The sequence below is a fragment of the Diceros bicornis genome, chromosome 31, assembly GCF_020826845.1.
Source record: "Diceros bicornis minor isolate mBicDic1 chromosome 31, mDicBic1.mat.cur, whole genome shotgun sequence".
NCBI classification, from domain to species: domain Eukaryota; kingdom Metazoa; phylum Chordata; class Mammalia; order Perissodactyla; family Rhinocerotidae; genus Diceros; species Diceros bicornis.
This window is the reverse complement of record NC_080770.1, coordinates 25,462,580-25,474,980: the sequence shown is the minus strand read 5'-3', so window position 1 is coordinate 25,474,980 and position 12,401 is coordinate 25,462,580. Positions and strand designations below refer to the sequence as shown.

At 57.8% G+C, this 12,401-nt stretch overlaps 1 protein-coding gene and 1 long non-coding RNA gene across 2 annotated transcripts in view; one reads left to right on the top strand and one right to left on the bottom strand.

Annotated features, from left to right (window-relative positions):
* Positions 1–3,689: 3,689 nt before the first annotated feature.
* Positions 3,690–5,548, bottom strand: LOC131395206 (uncharacterized). Its single transcript, XR_009216287.1, has 2 exons — positions 5,257–5,548; positions 3,690–4,329 (listed from the first exon to the last, which is right to left on the bottom strand). It is a non-coding gene; the product is annotated as an uncharacterized LOC131395206 (long non-coding RNA).
* A 668-nt stretch (positions 5,549–6,216) lies between these two features.
* The window catches only part of CD82 (CD82 molecule), a 50,343-nt gene continuing 44,158 nt past the window's right edge, over positions 6,217–12,401 (top strand). Inside the window, exon 1 of the mRNA XM_058527103.1 lies at positions 6,217–6,306. The gene's annotated coding sequence lies outside the window, so the exon portion shown is untranslated. The remainder of the gene's footprint in view (positions 6,307–12,401) is intronic.

The following is a 12,401-nucleotide window of genomic DNA, read 5'->3' as shown; positions in this document are numbered from 1 at the left end:
TCCCTCCGACGGCTGAGCACCTAGAGACACTGAAAAAGGCTCCTCCAGAGGACCCCTCTCTGTTTGCTGCTCCAACCACTCTGCCCTCTGGGCACACAGGCCATGGTAGATGGTCTCCATGGGATCTACTGGGGCTCAAGGAGAAATCAATACATTGCTTTGTATTTATTTATTTTTATTTTTGTATATATTGAATATTTTAAATAATTTTTTGTCATCTTTTTAAATTTTTTTGTGTATGGTTCAGAATATGCAAAATGGCCAGCAAATTAGTACATACATCTCAATTATAAATAAACAACATATATTGGGGTATGGGCTCATGAGTGTTTGGGGTGCCCGACCCCTGCCATGGGGTGGAGCTGATGCCCAAAAGGGGCAAACAGCAGGTGTAACAGGGAATTGTGGGTGGGGAGACATTATTTAATAGTTCCAGTTACTCAAGTGCCACAGCTGGTAAACAATAATTTTAAAGAGCTTCATAGGGGCCGGGCCCGTGGCACAGCGGTTAAGTTTACGTGTTCCGATTCGGCGGCCTGGGGTTCGCCAGTTCGGATCCTGGGCACGCACCTACTCACCGCTCCTCAAGCCATGCTGAGGCGGCGTCCCACGTAGAAGAGGTGCAACCCTACAACTATGTACTGGGGCTTTGGGGAGAAAAAAGGAAAAAAAAAAAAAGAGGAAGATTGGCAACAGATGTTAGCACAGGGCCAATCTTCCTAAAAAATAAAAAAAGCTTCATAGTATGTAAAGCGCTACACAAAGGCTAGATACCAAATTAGTTAAATATACTCAAGGTCATTTTTAAAATTTCTGGTGCACGGTAGCAGCTTACTTTAAAAATAGAGGCCAGGGCAGGGTGGCGTAGTAGTTAAGTTCGTGCGCTCTGCTTCAGTGGCCTGGGTTCACAGGTCTGGATCCCGGGCGTGGACATACACACCGCTCACCACGCTATTCTGTGGTGGTGACCCATATACAAAAGTAGAGGAAGATCGGCACAGATGTTAGCTCAAGGACAATCTTCCTCAAGCAAAAAGAGGAAGATTGGCAACGGATGTTAGCTTAGGGCAAATCTTCCTCCCCCAAAAATAAAAACCCCAAAAAACAAAGGCTGCTGTTATTGCTGTCATTGCTATTGGTGTTGTAACCCCGCAGGGCACTACTGCAGTGGTTTATGGGTCAGCTTCCCGGGAGGCCGGGGCTGGGTGAGATCAGAGCAGGGGTCTGAATCTCTGTGAAATGCCTGAGACGGGAAGGAACCAACAGCTCAGTCTCTCTGGTGGGAACTTGGGTCCCGTCCCAGCTATGAGGGGCTCAGAGTTCAGATCCTCACGCAGTCCTTCGGAGAAGAAAGTGAAGGTCGTGGTCCTGCTGTGGTCCTGCTGAGCCCATTCGAATGCAGGAATTCGAATGTGGTGAGGAATAGACTGAGGCTCAGGAAACTGCTGTTAACACTTCCTGGCCCGAGACTCAGCCAGAGGACCGAGCATGGGGCAGACTTGGCCAAGCAAGGGCCGGAGTCCAGCTCTCCAGGGTCAGAGTTCTTTCCGCTTCTCAAGCGGGAAGCCGGGTCCCTTCAAGGCCCTGGGAGGAGCTCTCTGACCAGCGTGAGTCTTTAGGGATAGACTACAAGGCTCAGAGTCGGTGCTCAGAATCTGGGTGTCTGCATCCTGCTCAACTTGGCCCTTTTCCTGGGGTTCAGCTTCTGCAACCGAAAACTGGGTTGGCTATAAACTGCCATTTCTCTTTCCTCCCGTCACTTACTGGTTGCCTGACCTCGGGCAGGGTACTTACCTTCTCAGTGCCTCCTCTGCCGCATCCTGGAAATGCGCATCATAATAGTATGACCCTCAGGGGGTCGCCGCATGAGGATCCAATGAGGGCTACTGAAGGTTACAACTTTAAGGAAACAGTGCAGGGCGAGGGGAGGGGGTGCTAACTCCATTCCGAGGACTCTGAAGAAGGAAAATCTCAAGGCTAATTGGCCACTACCGGACTTATTCATTCGTGCACAAATGGTTGTGTGAGAAATATTGTATACCTTTTTCCTTAAATCAGCTTAATTCAGACTCTCAGTTCCCACCAGAGGAATTTCCACTCCAGTCACTCTGAGGACCTGCTTGGGGCAGATCATATTTTCCAGGTTGAGTCTCGGGCCAGCAAGGATATCTGCAACGGTATCTTCCATCCCGCAAGCTCTTCTAGAACTTTGCCACCCCTCATCAAGAGAGGGAGACTATGTCCCCTTCCCTTGAACCAGGTGGGCCTTTGTGATGGCCTCCTCTAACGGAATACAGAGGAAACGATGCTACAGGACCGCGAGGCTAGGTCATGAAACGCCATGGGTTTCTACCTTGTTCTCTGTCCACTCTGGAAACCCAGCCATCTTGCTGGGGGGAAGCCCAAGAGGCCTGTGGAGGTGCCTCATGGAGGGGAACTGAGGCCTCGGTCCCCAGCTCTAGCTGAGCTCTCAGCTGACAGCCAGCACCAACTTGCTAGCCATGTGAGTGCGCCATCTTGAAAATGGATCCTGAACCTCCAATTGAACCAGCTGACATTACACAGAGCAGAGAGAAGCCTTCCCCACGGAACCCACCCCAAATTGCAGATTTATGGGCTAAACAAATGATTGGGTGGTGTGTTACATAGCAATAGGAAATAGATGCACCACTCTACCTCCACCCAGAGCTGTGCAAAAGTCTCGGGGCTTACCTTGGCCCAGGCACCAAGGAGTCCCTGACACCCATGTTCTTGCCCACAAGGACCTTCAGGTCTCTTGCTCTGCAGCTCCTATGCCACCTGGGGTGGGGGAATCTTCTGAGAGTCTGGGAACCCCGTGGCCATACCCTTCTGAGGTCTGGCCATACCACCATCTCCCCTACCTCCAAGTTGGCCACTTGATCTCTTCTTTCAAGGCTTTCTAGAGTGGCTCTTCTTGCCCCTATTCCCACCTCCAGAATTCCCAGCTTCACTTCTGGAATGGACAAAGGATTTCACAAAAGATGGAAGTAGGCTCTGACTAGAGGCGGCTCTGTTCTCTGCCTGGCAAAATGCCCCAGGTAAGTTATGACGAAGCCTGACTCCTGCTGGAAGAGAGGGGACGCTGGGAGAACCAACCGCATTGGATATTTCAGCAAATAACTTAGACACACATCTACTCCACGATGGGGCCCTTAAGCTCCCACTGTGTACCAGGCATTGCGCTAGGTGCTGGGGAGATAAGGTCCAACAGCAGCTCCACCCACAGACCTGGGCAAGAGGGCCACCCGTGCCCACTCAGAGCCTGCACCCCACCCTCCTCTTCCATCACGCTTCAAGTCTCTAACACCCTGGACATCTCTTCCTAAATGCTCCGAGTCCAGTTTTAGGGCTTACACAAGCAACTTTCCCAGGTCCATCCTTCTGAGGGTACAACGCCCCCATGTGCACTCCTAGAGTGACCGAGTGACAGCTGTGGGCAAGGCCTGTGGATAGAGTGTGGGCCTGTGGGCTGGCGTGTTCACATGCCTGAGTCCTGGGCCACTGTGACACAGGACAGACATGGGCTAGAAAGAAACCAGGTCGGGTGGGCTGAGGGCTGGGGTCACGGCTGACCCAACACCACCACGTTCCTGCACAGAATTCCAAAGAGCCCAAGGGTTCTAAATTTGCACACGGCCTTCTTGGTCATTATAAAGAATATGTCTCAAGACAGGAGAACAAACATTTTATTTTAGTCTGTTAGATGTTTAGATAGAAGGTACGAGGGCCTTAATTTTCACTATGAACATGTTAGGGTATTTCTGCAGGATAGGACCAGTGCCCCAGCTCATATGGGAAGACCTTCATGAGGCTGCAGAAGATGGCAGGGGAGCACGGCAGAGATTCCAGAAGCTGCCTGCAGACTGCCCTCCGCGTTGCCACAGCTGCCTCCACCTCTAATCTGGAGTGACAGGGACTGGAAGGGGTAGCAGGCGGGACTAATGTGACCAGATATCTGCCTGGAGGAGGGGGGCTGATGGGATCCAGCTGTTCTGCCAGTCACCATCACAAACACCCCAGCTGGAGAGGAGGGACACGGCAGGGTAGAAGAGGAGGGTATTTTGTGCCCATTTTTCATGGGCTGACTAGGATCGCAGCCCAACACAGACCAGCACGGTGGTTCTCAAAGTGTGGTCCCTGGACCAGCAGCATCGACATCATCGGGGAGCTGGTTAGGCCTGTGGCCCCTTCCAGGAAAGATGGTGACCCTCTGTGGGGAGGACAGCAGAGTGGGATGCTGCTTGGCTCAAAGATTCTCCAGCCACACTCCCCCGACTTGGTGTGGAGCTTCTGTGAAGCAGACTTTTACTGGAAAGAGAACATGTACAGAGCATGCAGTGTCCAAGACGGGGCAGACACTTCATGAACACTATCACATTTAATCCCCACAGCCCTCTCAAGATTGGTGGTGGTAATTTACCGCCTCATCCCAGAGAGGTTAAGTGCCTTGCCTTGCCTTGGGTCGCAAGGCTCCCAGGAGGCTACCTGGTCTTGGCATTCTCGGACCACCGTCTCTTCTTCACCATTATGCTCAACAGTGGTTCTCGGACCACCGTCTCTTCTTCACCATTATGCTCAACAGTGGTTCTCAGACTGGAGTGTGGTTCGGAGTCACCTGGAGGCCTTGTTAAGACAAATCCCTAGGCTCCTCCCCCTGAGTTTCTCATTCAGTAGGTCTGGGATGGGGCCCCCAAACACACATTCCTAACAAGATCCTAGATGCTGCTGCCAGGCCAAGGTCCACGCTTTGGGAACCGCCAAGCTGGGCTGGGATCCAGCGCCCTACCCTACTCCACCCATGCCAATGGGGCATAATCATCCCCTCCCCACAACGCGTCCTTGTGAGACGCCAGGGAGATAATGCCAGCGAAAGAGCTGTGTCAGCTGCACAGGTGGATGGCCCAGTCAGGACTCAGTGACCGCCCGAGGCTGGCCCCTGGGGGCGGAGTGCAGAGGGCCGGGATGCGTGTGGGGGCACCCCGGCCCTCTGCAGATCTTTTGCAGCCCTTTTAGTTCTGAGCCACTTCTCAAGGGAGAAAGCCAGCCTCGGAGGGCTCAGGCCAGCAGCCCCCCGTGCCACCCCCCTCATCGGCCCACGCCTCCCCCCCACCTCCTGCAGCCTGCTGAGCACTGCCCCCGCGGATGACTGGCCCGGGCCACTTCTCCAGGGCCAGTCCAGGCAAGCTGGGGCAGCTCAAGCCTGTGATTCAGGACCTGGGGCTGGATCTGGCTCACCTCCAGTGAAGACTCAGAAGCCACGACGTCCCTTCTCTAAGCCTCAGATTGCTCATCGGGAACGTGGGCGCCACCTGAGTACCACCTGCAGCGCGCTGTGCCAGTTCAAGGGCCAGTGCTCCTACAGCGCTTGGCGGCGAGCCCGGCCCCCGCGGGGGTTCCGCCGGCGGCAGCCGCTAGCATTTTCAGAAAGCGCCTGCCCATGCCGCCTGCTGATAAAGGCCGACGGGAACGCGAGCCGCTCCCACGCCGTTGCCGGCTGCGCCCAGACGCGCCCGCCCGGGAAGGCCGGCGTGGGCGAGGCCTGGCGGCCGGGGCTGGGGCTGCAGGGCAGCACGGGGGCGGCGCGGAGGCGGGGAGGGCGTGCCTCACCCCGGAGGGCCGGGGGCGGCCGGGAGGGGAAAGTGACAGAGGCGGGGTGGAGGGAGGGCCCGGGGGCGGCCAGCGGCCGGGGAGGGGCCTGGGGAGGAGGAGGAGGAGGAGGAGGAGGGCCGAGAGGGGCGGGACGGTGCGGGAGGGCGGCGAGCGGGCTGCCCCCGGCAGCGCTCGAGCGCGGGGCAGGGCCGGGGGCTGGAGGGGCGCAGGAGACCGGGCCGGGAGGCGCGTCCAGGGGCGGGCTTCATGCCCTGCGGGGCGCCGGGTCCGGGCTGGCGGGGATAGATCAGGGGGCGTCAGCGGGGCGGGGCGGGCCGGGTCAGAGCGCGAGGCCGTGGTGGGCGGAGCCTGGCCGGGCCGGGAGCCGGGCCGCGTTCCTGCAGGGCCGGGGCGGGGAGCCCGAGGGGCGTGTCCGGGGGGGGGGGCAGGGGGCGGAGCCTGGCCGGGCCGGGAGCCGCGCCGCGGTCCTGCAGGGCCGGGGCGGGGAGCCCGAGGGGCGTGTCCGGGGCGGGGCCCGGGGCGGGGGCGGGGCCTGGCGGAGGCCGCTGCGTTCCCCGACGGCCGCCGGGAGGGGGCCGGCCGAGGGACTGAGCCCGGGGCTGCGCAGTCAGACGCTGACCGGGCGCGAGCGGCGACGCGGGGCTTGCAGCGCTGAGCAGAGAGCAGAGCCTGCAGGTGAGAGGGGCCGGGAGGAGGCCGGCCGGACAAGCAGCGGCAAAGTTAGTTTCCGCCCTGCTTCCAGAGCCAGCTCAGGCAGCTTTCTCGGAACAAGTGACAGGTCGGGCCACGGAGGCAGCTGGTGGGAGAAAAGGAGCATAAGTTCCCGAGTCCTGAGCCCAGGTCTCCGGCTCCGCCATGCGCCAGCTGTGTGACCCCGGGCCCGTCCCTGTACCCGGCTCTGGACCTCTCGGGTTCCAGGAAAAGGAGGAGGTTGAACCAGGTGAACTCCTTGGTTGCCCTTTCTCACTAAAATCCCGGAAAGTGATCGCTGGCAGGTGAGAGCCGGCTGCAGTTCAGCCACAGGTGCTCGGATCGCGCTGCCCAGGCTGCAGTTCCTCTCCTTGCAGAGGGGCACCGAGGGAACTTGGGCCCACAGGCCCTGGGGAAGGGGAGCCCAAGTCAGGGAGATTTTGGTCTCCCTTTCCCCCCAACACTGGGAGCCAGTGAGACTTCAGGCTGGAAACTCAGCGGGGCTTTTGTCCTGCTCCTGGGGCTTTTCCAGGTGAGCTGGCCTGGGAGGCCCGGGACGGAAACCAGGGGACAAATTCTTATCCGGGTGCCTGGGGATTTCCCCACCAAACCTTGGGCCCGGACCCAAGCCCAGGGCCTGGGGCTCTTGCTGCATGCCCAGGATTAGTTCTTCAGATGGAGCTTCCTGTCCCTGGTGGTCGCGGGTGCTGTGTGCCAGGGCCATAGTAGCTGAGCAGCCTGGTTCAGTGGCCAAGGGTTTGGGCTTTGGGAGCAAAATAACCTGGATTCCACTCGCCCTCCGACCTTCAGTTTCCCCATCTGTAAAATGGGGGTCATGACAGTACCCAGTGGCAGTGGTGAGGACTAACGAGAATGACATGGGTATAGTGCTTAGCAAGGCGCCAGGCACCCAGTGAGGGCTCGCGACGTGACAGCTGCTCTGATGGAGAAGGGCAGGTGATGGGCTGGCTTCCTGCGTGGGAATGAAACGGTCTTTGGAGGGCTGAAGGCTGGCCGCTGCCCCTCCTGACCTTGTGAGAGCCAGAAATTGCCACCTGCCACCAGCGTCACTTTGTCCATTTTGGGGTTGGGGAGGGTGTCATCTGGACCAAAGGGTGGCTGAGTTTTCCGTAATAGTGCGTGAGGATGGTGGGTGTCCAATTAAATAAACCCAAAAATGTTTACTGAGCACCTACTATATATTAGATGGAGCAACAGAATACAGAGGTGAGCTAGCCAGACCTGGGCTCTGCCCGCATTCTGAGTTGTTGACAGTGAGGGCTCCGCAATCCCCACCATGCCCATGCTGGAGAGGATAACTCACACCCGGGCCTTGGGGCCAGACAGGGTTTCATGGGTCTGTCCTGCCCTGGTGGCTGGAGTCCAGCTATTCCATTGTCCACTTGGCTTGGGGTGGAGGTGAGGGGCAGAGTGGGCACCGGTTATCTGTTTGATCAGGGTTGGGCACCAAAGGAGACTGGGAGTCCTGCATGTTGGCTCCCTGCATCTCCTGGGGAGATGACCACTACACTTTGGAACCAGCTGGAAAGTTCTATGGGACAAAGTCTGATTGGAGGCTGCACTATGTGTGTGTATGAGGGGGTGGTGCTTAGAAGAAATGAGACACTGGAGAAACCAGGGAGCGGGGTGAGGGGCCTTCCTGGAGTTGGAGAGACTTGAGCAGGATTTTCTGCCTGGGTCCCAAGTCCTGGTTGGGCTTGGATCAGCTTGGGGCCACAGACTCCCCTCTCCAAGCATCTGAGCTCATAAGAGTAGAGTTTGGTAAGGTGGGGAGGGAGGGGGGTCAGTTGGTGGTGCCTGCGGGGAGAGATGTTCATTTCGAACAGTGCTTAGTAAGCATCTCCTAGAAAGTCTTCCCTGCTGACCCTCCAGCCCACATGATGAGTGACACACGATGACACGCTGACCCCAGCCTTGGTTGCTTACCGGCTGGTCAGGGACTTAGACAAGGACACCAATGAGTCTGATAGGAGAAGAAAGGATTAGAGGGTCTTCAGGAAAGCTCCGTGGGGGAGGTGGGAGTTTTGAGTGGACCTTAAGGATTGGGAGGGTTTCAGCAGCCGCAGCACAGACTGGGGTGTTTGGGGCAGAGGAAAAGGCCTAGGCCAAGCCAGGGGGGTCAGAGTGTTCAGGGAATTTTCAAGGAACTGCTAGGCTGATCAGTCTGGCTGAAGAATGGGACTGTGCAAGGATGTGAAGGGGGGATGGTGGGTTGGATCCACTCGTGGAGGGCCTTGAATGCCAAGGTGAGATGTTTGGACTGCATTGGTGGAAACTGAGAGCCACTGAAGGTTTCGAGCAGGGGAGTGACACCATCAGAGCGGCCCTTAGGAAAGGCAGTGGTGCCAGACGTGCTGGGGTGGAGGACGCAGTGGTCGAGGAGTAATCAACCCATGGCTGCGGTGGTGGGGAAGGAGGGGCCTGGGGGCTTCGTGGATGTCCGCGGCTGGTAGTGAAGGAAGAGGCAACAGCCGTGGGGATGGAAAAGGCATGGTCAGAGGGGCGCGGGGAGCCAGGGCGATGCGAGGAGAGGAGCGAGTGGATGCCCCTTGTTCTTTCTCTTGCCCAGCCAGCCTAGGCCCTGGTGCATAGCAGGGCCTCAGGAAACTGCTGGATTGGGTGGGGGTAGGGGGCACTGGGGGGGGAGACGAGCACTTCAGAGCGGTAGAGAGGGAGCCGCCCTAGAAGGCGCTGCGTCTGCCCATGGAGGGCGGCATCTCACCATGGGGCAGGAGCTTGAGCGAGGCAGCGGTAGGTCTGCGAGCAGGCTGGGTGGGAGTTGTGCCTGTGGCTTCCCCGTCCCAGCCCCAGCCCAGGGCGAGCAGGGGTGAGAGGTCAGCCAGAAGGGGCACACGTTTCCCCCATGGAGGGTGGGTTTTGGTTCCCCCCGGCTCCTCTGAAGTTGGCCGTGTGGGGCAGTCCCCTCTCTCTTGAGGCCTCAGACTTTGAGCCACTGGCTTGAAGTTCCTCCTCTTCATCCCCCGCCCTCCACCCTGGGGAGCCTCCCTGGTCCCCCTGAGGACCAGACAGCCCCCTCCTGGCCCCGGGCTGAGCAGACCCAAGCCCTGAGCATTCCCTGGGGTTTGGAGCATCTGCGGCCAGCTGGCATCCCCTGGTTTTGGCTTGGCCTTGACCCCCTGGCTCCAAACCGTTGTACCCACTTCCTCCACCTCAAAGGCAGCTCGGAGGGGCGGTTAGGATTTAATCAAGAGCATCAAACCGTCAGGACTTCGCTCTTCGAGAGGCAGGCGGGAGGGCAGAGCCCGGGCCCCGCTGTGGGATAGGAAGGGGCCAGGGGTGGGGGGCTGGTTTAATCTCAGCAGGAACTGCCCTGCCCACCCACTTCCCCTCCTCTAAGCCCGGGTCTCAGGAGCCGGGAGGGAAGTCCAGAGGTAAACACGGGCCGAGTGGTGTGGGACATGTTCCTTCCCTCCTCCCCTCGCCCCCGATGCTGCCTGTGAGGAGGCGGCCAACCACAGCCTGGCCAGAGGCCTCTGTAACAGGCCCAGTTGGTGTCTGGGGCCGGCTGGTTCCTGACTCACCACTGGGGATCCCCCATACCGTGGTCTTCCTGTCAGCAGCTGATTCACTCCGTCCTGACATGGAGGAGCAGCTGAGGGGAAGGAAGAGGCCTGTCTCCTGGTGCTCCAAGTTAGTTTCAGCTCTGCTGTGTGACCTTCCATAAGTCCCTTCCCCTCTCTGGGCTTCCCTTCCCTGCTCTGCTAAAGACCTGTTCTTTACTTGGCTCTCAGGAGCTTTGTGACCTGGGATCTGTCGTTTGTGAAGCAGGGCACATGTGAGCGCGCACACACACACACACACACACACACACACAGCACAGGGTCTCAGGACAGAATGGAACTGGGCGACTCCTCTCAAACATATGACAATTGGTGCTGCCTCCTGAACCTTGCCTCTGCCCGACCTGAGGCACCACACCTACCTTCTGCCTGTGCGCAGACTAGGGAGATAGTGGAGCCTGGTGTGAAGAGTTGGACTTGGAGCTGGAATCTCGGCCCTGCCCCTTCCTGGTTAGGTGACGCTTTCTCAGCCTCTGGTTCTTAATCTGTAAATTGGGGGTCATAATATAATAATATAAAATTGCTCAGCAATTTTATACCCAGCACACATTGAATGCTCCATAAATGAGAGGTGCTGCTGCCGTTGCTATTTTCTGCATCTGGCCTGTCTTTCAAAGCTTGTACCAGGCTGCTTCTCAGGCCTTCTGGAACATTCCCCAGAGCGCCTACCTTCTGAATGGGCCCTCTGCGCCTCTCCAACCTAAGTGTGTGTGTGCCCCAAGACGCTAGTCATTTCCGGCTGTGTGGTTTTCCCCTGCTCTTTCTGGGGTTGGCTGGGTCTCCCCAGCATGACTCGAAGCTTCCTGAGGGGAAGTAGGTCTGACAGCGATGGCAGACCTTCTCCAAACTCCCTCCTTTCCCTGTCTACACCAAGTATTTTCTTCCTGTTCTGCGGCATATGGAGTGTCTCCGTGAACCCTGCCCTGTCCATCTCTGTGTCCTTGACTCCTGGCCCAAGGCCTGGCACACAGCAGGCCCTCAGGAAGTGATGGTTGAATGAATAAGTGATTCTCCTCAGGGCGGCCCAGCAGGACCCAGCTCGGTGCCAGCTCCTCGGTGACTCCTTGGCAGAGGCGCTGGGAAGCAGGGTCTGGATGCCCCTGCTTTGCCCTCAAACCTGCCTGCCTGAAGCTGGGTCCTGGGAGGCGGGAATGGGCTGGCTGGCCTGGGATTGGTTCTGTCGGGCTCCAGCTTCCCCCGTGAGGCCTGGCCTTTCCCCTCCTGAGAGGGGAACAGCCCGACTTCCTCCAGCCCCAGCCTGGCGAGGGGTCACTCTTGCCTTGTGAACCCTGACTCAGCCAGAAAAGGCACCCACAAGTCAGCATGTATTTGCAGAACGTGCTGCTGCCCCATGAGGGCTCAGGCTCAGGATGGGGGCCCAGCCCGGACATTATCCCTGCAGACCAGTGGCTGGGCGGCTCTGGGAGGCCCTCCCTTCTCCCCTCCCTTCCTTCCCTGCAGTGGGGGCTTCTGCCATTTCTTGGCCGCACCCCTGCCTTTCCGTGCTGAGTCGAGGGGTGATGCGGGGTGGAAGTTGTTGCGAATTCTGGACCTAGGCTCCTAGAGCCGATGCAGAGAAGTGGACTCAGTGCTGGAGGCTGGGCGTCAGGAAGCCTGGGTTCAGCTCAGGCTCTGCGGTGAAGTTGCAGAGGGACTTTGTCCAGGGAGGTGACCCCCTAGGCTGGTTTTCTTCCTCCTCAGGCAGCAGGTGCTCCAGAAACCTGTCTGGGGTCCAGCGGGGCTTGGCCCAGGAGAGTGGGGAAGGAACCACAGGTGGTGTCACCCACTCTGGAACCAAACTGCCTGAGGATGATCCTGCCTCTGCTAGTTCCCTGCTGGGCGTGACCTTGGGCCAGTGTCTTAACCCCTCTGCGCACCCGTTTCAGCATCTAAAATGATAATAGTACTTACCTCGTAGGGCTGTTAGAGAATGATATGAATTAATGTACGTGAAGCATTTGTGACGTGCCTGGCACACAGTAAGTGGTATCTATGTCCCCGCTGTTTTTGGTAGTGTTGCCATTATTAATAGGAAGCAGGATTTAAATCCTTGGGGCAGGAAAGCTTGGTGAACAGCTTGGGTCTGGGGATCAGGAGACCGGATTCTGATCCCAGCTCCTCCCTTACTTGCCATGTGACCTTGGGCAAGTTACAGCCCTTCTTGGCTGCGAAATTATAACGATTATCCTGCATTTGCTGCACTTGGCTTGTGTAAGCGAGGCACACGCAGTGTCACAGCGGGCAGTGGCAGGGTTTTATTCAGGGGAAGGACTTCTGGGTGCCCGGCCCACTCCCCTGCACTGAGACAGCCACTGTAGGTGGACTGCGCCTGGCCTGGCGCTGCCACGGAGGCCCTGCAGACACGGAATGGCAGAGCTGCCCCCACCCAGGACTGACTTCACAAGGCTGAAAAGTAGAATATATTTAAATATACACATAACAATGGGATCATATAGCTCAGATTACAGACCTTTGTGT